Below are 8675 nucleotides of genomic sequence, written 5' to 3'. Positions count from 1 at the left end.
GCATCTTCCAAGGAACTGCAAGGGGAAACCAGTGCTGTGACAAAAGACAAGAGAAATATTTAAACGTTGGTCTAAAATTCGGGCAGCCTAAAACTTGGCCTCTGTCTTCTTTTGTTTCTATCTAATGGGAGCAGCCTTGCGATTCCTGTCTTGGTTAAAACAATTCCATCTCTCCCCTCTAGGAAAATGGAGACAATGGTGAAGACAAGGGATCTGTCTTAGCAGCGCCTCTGCTCTCAGAAATCGTGGCCCAGCACTGCCCCACAACAAACATGCTCATCCCAGCAACAGTAGATTTCCATAGGTAAATTTAGGGTCAGTCTCAGTTTTTCCGAGCCAATTTGCCCTCCGTTTGCCACAGGAATATCGTATTTGTGAATTGCTGCTGTTAACTGGGTTCTCTGCATTGTCCTGTACCCGAGCTGCACGTTCCCCATCTGCCAGGGACTGTCGTAGCTCTGCTTACCTCCAACGCAAATGATTTCTTGAGCACCAACAAAAAAGAGGCAACAGCACTGACACTGTATCTGTTCATCTTAAACCACCACATTCAGTTGGGCACGGGGATGAAGATGCATTGCTCCGTGCAGCTGAATACTTAAAAGCACCGAGACAATAAGAATGCATTAAACTTTTATCTCCAGTGCTACAGCTACAATAAGCAATCAAAGAAATTGCCACTCTCCCAGGGCTCCGGATTGCCTAAAGGAAACTAACTTTTGTCTGTGTGTGTGTGTATGAAGAAAGATGGATAAAAGGATCTCAAATACCAGCTGCAGTGTGTTTGGCTACTTTGCATTAGTCAAATGATGAGCACTGCACAAAGCTTGGGCGAAGGCAGTTTAATGCAGTCATATATAGGCAGGAAGAAATATGACATTTTTTTCACTCCAAAGATTTCATGATCAAGCCCAGTTGTTGGCTGTTTTTCTTTCCAAATATCATTTTATAGAAGAATATTACCAACCAGCTATTCTTTTCAGAGCCACATTCTGAAAAAAAAACCCCTTTTTAGAACTATGTCTTTCCCATGATACAACATTTGGGGGTCTGAATGTCACATCAGACTGGCATAACTCATCTTTCCATCAGCAGTAGCAATAGCAGGATTATCAAATCACATTATAGTTTTTAACACCACAACAAATGAATTTAAAAGCTCTCATAAAAACTATACATGTTCTTCTTCAATTTACTCTCTGGCCATTTAACGATGTAGAAATTTCATTTCTCATGAAATATCCACAAACTGGCCCCTTTCCTCATGAAATATGCATGAATTATAGAATTCCTTATGCTCTTGAGAAAATAAACCACTTTAATCTCAGAAAATTCTCCATTTTATAATGTCAGAATGCTTTATTTTCCTTTTTTGACTCAGAACCAGGTTGGTTTCAGAAAAGGAGGTGCTTGGCATGTTCCAGGCTTTTAAAGTGAAGGGAAACACTGCTTAAAAAAACCCAACAAAACCAACACACACCACAAAACCTGATATAGATAATTCCAAACCAAATGTTTGCTTTTCAAATGTTGTCTTCTTGTTTATTTTTCCACAATCCTTTAATGGGCAAAACTCCCTGGTAAGAAATCATAGTATTTAAATAACTTCCTGTTTTCAACCCACTTTGTTTCTTGGTTTCACATTCCTCTGTGCATGTTTTCACTGTACTGCAGATAAAAACCATGTGAGTACCAACGAGGTATTTGTTACAAGAACTATAATACCCTTTTCTCCATTTAATTAATACACCTCTAGGAAAAAAAAAAATCCCCCATCACCCCCTGGGCACAATTGTGTCACTTACAATAGCACCTCTCAGCAAAGAACCTGCACGACCTTTACTAAGAAGCAGTGTTATGCTTCACAGTGTGTCAAAAATATACTTTGTAGAGCATTAAAAATAACCTTTTTGAGAGGCCCTTGATGGTTAAAGCCAGGTTGGATGGAGCTCTGAGCAACCTGGTCTAGTGGAAGATGTCCCTGCCCATGGCAGGGGGTTGAAACAAGACGAGTTTTAAGGTCCCTTGCAACCAACCCATTCTGTGATTCTATGGGAAATAACCTTTTTTTTTTTATATATCCAGCATGAAGCATTTTTATTTCAGACTTTTACCGGAAGCTTTAGACTTAAGAAGTATCAGGGGCTTTGCAAATTATTAAATGAACCCCAAAGCATTTCACCTGGGCAGGAGACACTGATGTGCCTCAAAAGCAAACACACTGGGAAGTGTTTCCTCTGTGAGCTGCCTTAGGCCCCACAATGAGTAAAGGCAGGAGTAGGGGTGGCCTCTCAAATCCCAGGTAAGGGAACAGCCAAGGGTCAAACCATGGCCATGGCCAGACACAATGTTCAGGGCACCCCAGGCTCCTCATCAGGTGCAGTTGTTCACACAAAGAATGAGAATTCACAGCCATAAACTCCTCACAGCAGGCAGGTTTTCCTTTAGAGCTTTAAGCATTTCCAGCTCTGCCGGTATCTCCCTCAGTCTGGGATTTCTGTAGCAACTTGAGCTGTTACACACACCTTTTCTTTGCATTCTTTCATTGCTTTCCAGTTCCAGAAAGATATCAAAATAACATCCTCTCACCCCATCCCCAAAATATCAGGGGGGTATTTTAAAATTCGAGGCAGAAGAACATTTCCCTTTGCAAATGGAACAGCCGTGTGAAAAAGGAGTGTCTCTCCTTCTCATAATGGGAAGGGATGAGGAGGGTAGGACACACAGGCCCAAAATTAAAGCCTCAGGAAGGAGATTTCATGAAGAAATGTGCTTTTTTTTCCTTGAGAATAAGCAGCATCTTCCTGAGACCCATCATTTTGATTCACTGTTTCACGTGTAAATAATTTACCAGGCTAAAAGGTCAAGAACTGCAGGTCCTTAGAGAAGGGAACAAAAGTGCAAGCTGTAAATAAGAGACGAGTAACTTATGTGGAGCATAAAACGTGTTATGAGGCTACACAGAGATATATATATGCACAAATCCACATAGAAACAGGTTAAATCACAGCTCCAGAACTTCATAGAGAGGCATAAATAACCTCTACTCCATGTCTGCCTCCCCTTGAACTTGACTTGAGAGCAGGAAGTAAAGTGAATATGATCTTTTGGGATAGAAATTACACTTTTAAATTAGGTCCACGATGCCCAGATGTACTGCTGATGGATGCATGAAACAGAGGGGCAAAAGAAATTAATTTTCGACCTCCTCATTTTCAGCTTTTCATCCTCTAATGTCAGCGTAATTGCTCCTCTACTCCTGGATGTGACAGAATCTAGTCCTTGCTTCTCTTCAGAAGGTGAGGGAACAGCTGGTTTCCTTTCTGACACCAGTGTATTGCCTATCAGCTGTCAGGCAGCATTAGGTCCCTAAATGCTCACAGCATGTCACGCTTTCCTCACGCTCAGAAACTCTAAATGTGGGGCTTCGTTCCCCAGTTTGAGGAAGGATAGTGCAAGGAGAAGAAAAGGGTCAAACTCTGTTCAGGTTCAAAACTACAGAGAATTCCAGGGAAGAAGTTCTGGAAGGACAAAGGAGTAGAAATAAGCAAAGGACCGCTGACGATCACAGTATGTTATCCTGACACAGATATTCGAACGGAAAGATCAGAAATAAGCAGCACTTTGTCCCACACACCTCACTCCTCACAGTGGTTTTTGTAGCAGTACTGCCCTCAATAGTAAAATCTATGGTATGGAAAATTTCTCAGGCTCAGTCAAGAAAGGTAAATACTGCACTTCGAGAACAGCATTTTGTCCAGCAGTTTGCACAGATAGCCCAGGTTTTTGGTTTTACTCCCATCTGACACTATGTTCCAGAGCAATCAGCACCAATTCATTTCACCACCAAAAAGCCAGGCCTGTATTTCCCTGCCTAGTGGGGCAGTTATTGAATTCATCAGCTTAATTGGCATTTTTTATAAACACTCATAAAACATGTGAAAACTTCAAATGGAAGCCAATTATTCCAACGGGTTATATTACACAGATACACTCCAAGGTTTCATTGGATGATCTAGTATGGAAAATTACCCCCTTCTGCATATATGGCAATAATGTTTATATTATTTTTCCCACATGCTTTTAGTCTTTCATAATAATGGAAACAATGATATAAGAATGAACAACTGACATTTCTGTTTGAGGACACAGCATGAATCTCCTCTGAAAACCTCTGCAGTGGCTCTGCTTTACAAGTATATTTTCCTTTGGTACTTGGAGATACTTTGAGCTCCAAATCATTTCAGTTACAAGATAGAAACCACCAAAAAGATAGAGAATAAAATACCGTCCTGAATTGAATACAAATTCTGTTTACCTCCATCTCTGTTATAACACCAGCTACTTCTATATTATGCATATGCATACACACACGCAGATATATTTACATATAAAATAAACCAATGTATAAATTGCAATATAGTGTTTCAGAAATATAGTGATTCAGAAAGTGTGTCACATATACAGCATATGTTCCATGGATAATATGTGGCCCAGCACACGCAGAGAATACACATTTTCTTCCAGGGCTTTGGATTCTCTGAAAGGTTGGAAGTCTGGGTGCATGGTGCACATTCTTTAGGGGAAGAATTACGGGCTGGGGAACATTCCTCCAGCTTCTCAACTCTTTCAATAATTTGCCATGTGTGTAGCCAAGCTGTTCGTTCTGTAAATGTACAGTTCCTAAGAACTCTGGCACTTCCTCTGGCTGCCAAAGAAAGCTCAGTGCAGCACTGACCCCGATCCATCCCCACACCCAGCAAACACAGATTTAACTAGTGCGAAATCTGAAGCAAAGATTAAACAGCAAGTTTGGAACTGCTGACATCAAATGGACCAAACTCAAGTGCACATTTCCTCTGCTTCAGCAGTTCCTGCACTGCTCTTGTTACCACCACAGTGCAGAGGACAAGGGTTGTTTTCCTGAACTCAGCTCTGAACAGGCTCCCCAGGGCAGTGATCACGGCCCCAAGGCTGACAGAGTTCAAAAAGTGTTTGGACAACACTCTGAGGCACATGGTGGGATTATTGGGGTGTCCTGTGCAGGGCCAGGAGTCGGACTCTATGATCCCCATGGGTCTCCTCCAGTTCAGGATATTCTGTGTGAAAGGAAGAGAGTCTGAGCTTCTGCAATACAATACAACCCTACAAAAACTGGGGAAACTTGGCCCAAGGCCTGCAGGCATTGATGGAATGCTCCTAACAGAGAACAGCAAATTTAGCCCTCACTGACACCACTGCTGGATTCACCTTGGTTTACAGTCAGCTCGTGCTAAACCACACATTATAGTTCTCATGCACAGATGTATCAGGGCAGTATCTGGGTTGCAAACACACCAGGGAAAAAGCTCACCTGCTAATAACAGCAAACCAGATTTGGGTCTGTGCTGCTGGAGGTCCCAGTGCAGGGAGGAAGGGAAGCAGCTTCCACAGCTCCAACCCAGGAGCAGCTGGTTTTTTGTGTTGCACAAACTACTACAGCTGCTTTGATATCAACTCTACCTTCAGCAGCCTTTTACAGGACACAGCACTGCTAGAGCAGAAGTATGCCCCATTCATGGTCTTCTCCACCTCCTATAACCCCATTTCCAACCCAGAAAGCCTTTCCTGCAGAGGAAACAGAATCATAAATCACAGAATGATTTGGGTTGGAAGGGACCTTAAAAATCATCTCGTTCCACCCCCCTGCCATGGGCAGGGACACCTTCCTCTAGACCAGATTGGTCCAAGCTCTGTCCAACCTGGCCTTGAACACTTCCAGGGATGGGGCAGCCACAGCTTCTCTGGGCAAATGAAGGAGGTGATGATGAAACTTAGCTCTGATGTTACTTTTCGTAGTAACCAGTCAACCTGCTTAACCTACCAAACCAAAAACACACAATCAACAGAAAATCATAGTCCCTCTTCAATGCTGTGTGGCCTAGTCTTCCAAGAAAACCAGCACTATTGCAACAACACTACAAATTTTCAGTTAAAATATCCAGAGTTCAGTATTTCATCGCTAACAATCTGGTGTGTGTGTTGACAGAGACAGTGGGAGTGTGTGAACACACAGGTTCACCCTCTGCCTCCACAGTGATCCCTGTGGTGATTCCATCTGTGTTTCAGCACACAGTGCCTGGCCACAGCCACCTCTTCCAGGTTTCTCCATCTATTCACTGGCAAGGACAAAGCTGGTAGAAATTAGACTGAGTAAATGGCTTCAATTTTGTGGCCAGAGGTTGCCAGGACAAGGAAGAGAAAACTGCCAACTATGTCTCCTCTGAACAGTCTGGATCTTTTAACGGGGACATGAGAGCTGAAAGCGGAAAACCGAGAGAGAGGAAAATGAACCTTCTCCTCTTCCCAGCCACAGTGATCACTCCAGCGAATCCCAGAATCACTGAGGTTGGAAAAGACCTCTGAGACCATCAAGTCCAACCTGTGACTGATCCCCACCTTGTCAGTCAGACCAGAGCACTGAGTGCCACGTCCAGTCGTTCCTTGAACACTTCCAGGGATGGAGACTCCACCATTTCCCTGGGCAGCCCCTTCCAATGCCTGACAGCACTTTCTGTGAAGAAATCCTCATGACCAGGGATGTTGTATCTCAATGGGCAAAAGCCAACAACACTGCATGAAACAGGGTTCAAGGAATATTCTGGAATGTTGGCTTTTTCTGCCTCTCTGGCAGCTGTTTCTGGGCACTGGAGATGGGCAGGATCAAACCAGGCCTGGTATCAGGCCAAAGCACAGACAGAGATAGAAATCTGGTCTCCACTGCCCAGGAAGGGAACAAACTCCATGTCCACAGAGGAGTAACACAGAACACACCTCGCAGCAGTAATTGCACTTCCATAGGCTTAATGAAAATGAGAAGCTGGGGAGACAGGGACCCAAATGAGTGTCAGCCCTGAGGAAAACACAGGCAGGATTCCACTGCTGGATATTCCACATAGTGGGCACCAGCCTGCCCACTACACACCCCTTCCAAGACCTTCTGGGTCATATAGGATCACAATGGTGAGTTTTCAGGGATAGCTCTGAGGAACAGAAAGGACTTGAGCACCCATGAAACCAGACTTCATTTTTTGGTACAACTTAATTTTGTCAGCCAGTTGCAATGACCATGAACTCTTTGTAGGTAGCTGTAGCAGTGGGTGACTTTTTCCCTGTGATATGAGAATTTCCATGGAAAGAGGTGCTGGTTTACAGATCTTGTGACTGTGGTGACAGGAGGGGGTGAAGAATGAGGGCTAAGAAAGGAGGAAACCTGCCAGGCAGTGGTGACAAGCACTGACAAAAAAAGGACTGACCTCTGGCTCTGGTCATCTGTGATAGAAAGTGTGATTATGGTCTTTTACAAACTGAAATTGCAATTAAGTATCTCCATCTCCCTGGTCAACTAAAGGAATGGCTTCAGGGGGATTGTAGCACAGGAAAATAGGATGAAAAATCGTTGCTTTGATTGTTGTTTTTTTCCAAATAACTTTCTACACCTTTTTTTTTTCTATTTCACCTGAAATAATCTTTCTCCCTAAGCTTTATAAGTTTGCTTCCCCCCACAGCCTAAGCATTTATCCCATCATGAAAACTGCATCTTCAAAGCAGTAGCAAACAGGTAAGATCTGTCCCTTCCTGTCTTCTACTGGCCTGAACTGTGCAAAGTGCCTAAAGCTTTCCTTGAGGGCATGGATATAGGGAGAGTTCACAGATCTCATCAATTTTGTACTAGAGATCTGATACAAGGAGAGGTTCACAGTTCTCCTCCCTGGGGGACAGCCTGCTTTATCTAAGACACCACAGTTAAATATGCTCGCTGTGTGCTGTGATGTTGGGCAAAAATACCCTGATAAAACAGATTAAATGCTCTGTTTTTCTTCTTCTCCCTGCTATAGATCTCAAAACCATTAAACGCTGCGTGACCTCAACCCACAGCTTGTAAGCAGAACCAATGAACCCTCATTATTCCTTATAACTACCTGGTTTACCCCTTGCTCTGTGTCCTAAAACTTCAATTGTATGTCCCTTTGTGCCATCCTAAGAAACACATCACTGCCTCCACCTACAGATAAAGAAAGAGATCTCACACAGGGACTTTGAGCAGTGCTTTGCTCCTACAGCAGGATCAGCACCAGCAACGAGGCAGTTCCAGACAAGCTGGGAGACATCCTGGGTCCAAGAGGTTTTACTCTCCTGCACCATGGATGCTCACAGTTTCCTTCAGTAATTTGTTAATTGGGAGGAATTTTCACTTGTGGCCGTCCCAAGTGAACTCTGTTCTGGATTCTCCTGAGTGCCCTGTGCTGCTGAGGGACTGGTTTTGCCTTTGAGGTCGCTGCTCCCAGCCCTTCAGCGGGAAGGAGCCACCCCAGGACAGCAGGAAATTCGTGCAGAAAACATCCACCTTCTGCGAGGGTCCCAAGAGAGGGACCATCCCTCTGCCTTCCGCTGCTGGTTTCCTAATGAGGCTAAAAATCCATTAATTACGTCTCTGCCTCGCGGGGCGACAGCGGAGGAGTAACCGGGAGGCACCGGGACAGGGATGGGGATCGGGACGGGGACCGCGGCCGTCGGGTGCCCTCTGCCGGGACCGCCGCACCGCTTCTGCCGGTCCCTGCCCATGCCCGGTCAGCAGCCGCCTGCTGGGACCAGTGAGAGAAACCGAGGGAACAGCTGGAGCTGTGTCAGGGGAG

This window comes from Chiroxiphia lanceolata, chromosome 15 (genome assembly GCF_009829145.1).
Source record: "Chiroxiphia lanceolata isolate bChiLan1 chromosome 15, bChiLan1.pri, whole genome shotgun sequence".
Taxonomy (NCBI): Eukaryota; Metazoa; Chordata; class Aves; order Passeriformes; family Pipridae; genus Chiroxiphia; species Chiroxiphia lanceolata.
The sequence above is the reverse complement of the archived record's forward strand: the minus strand, read 5'-3'. Positions refer to the sequence as shown.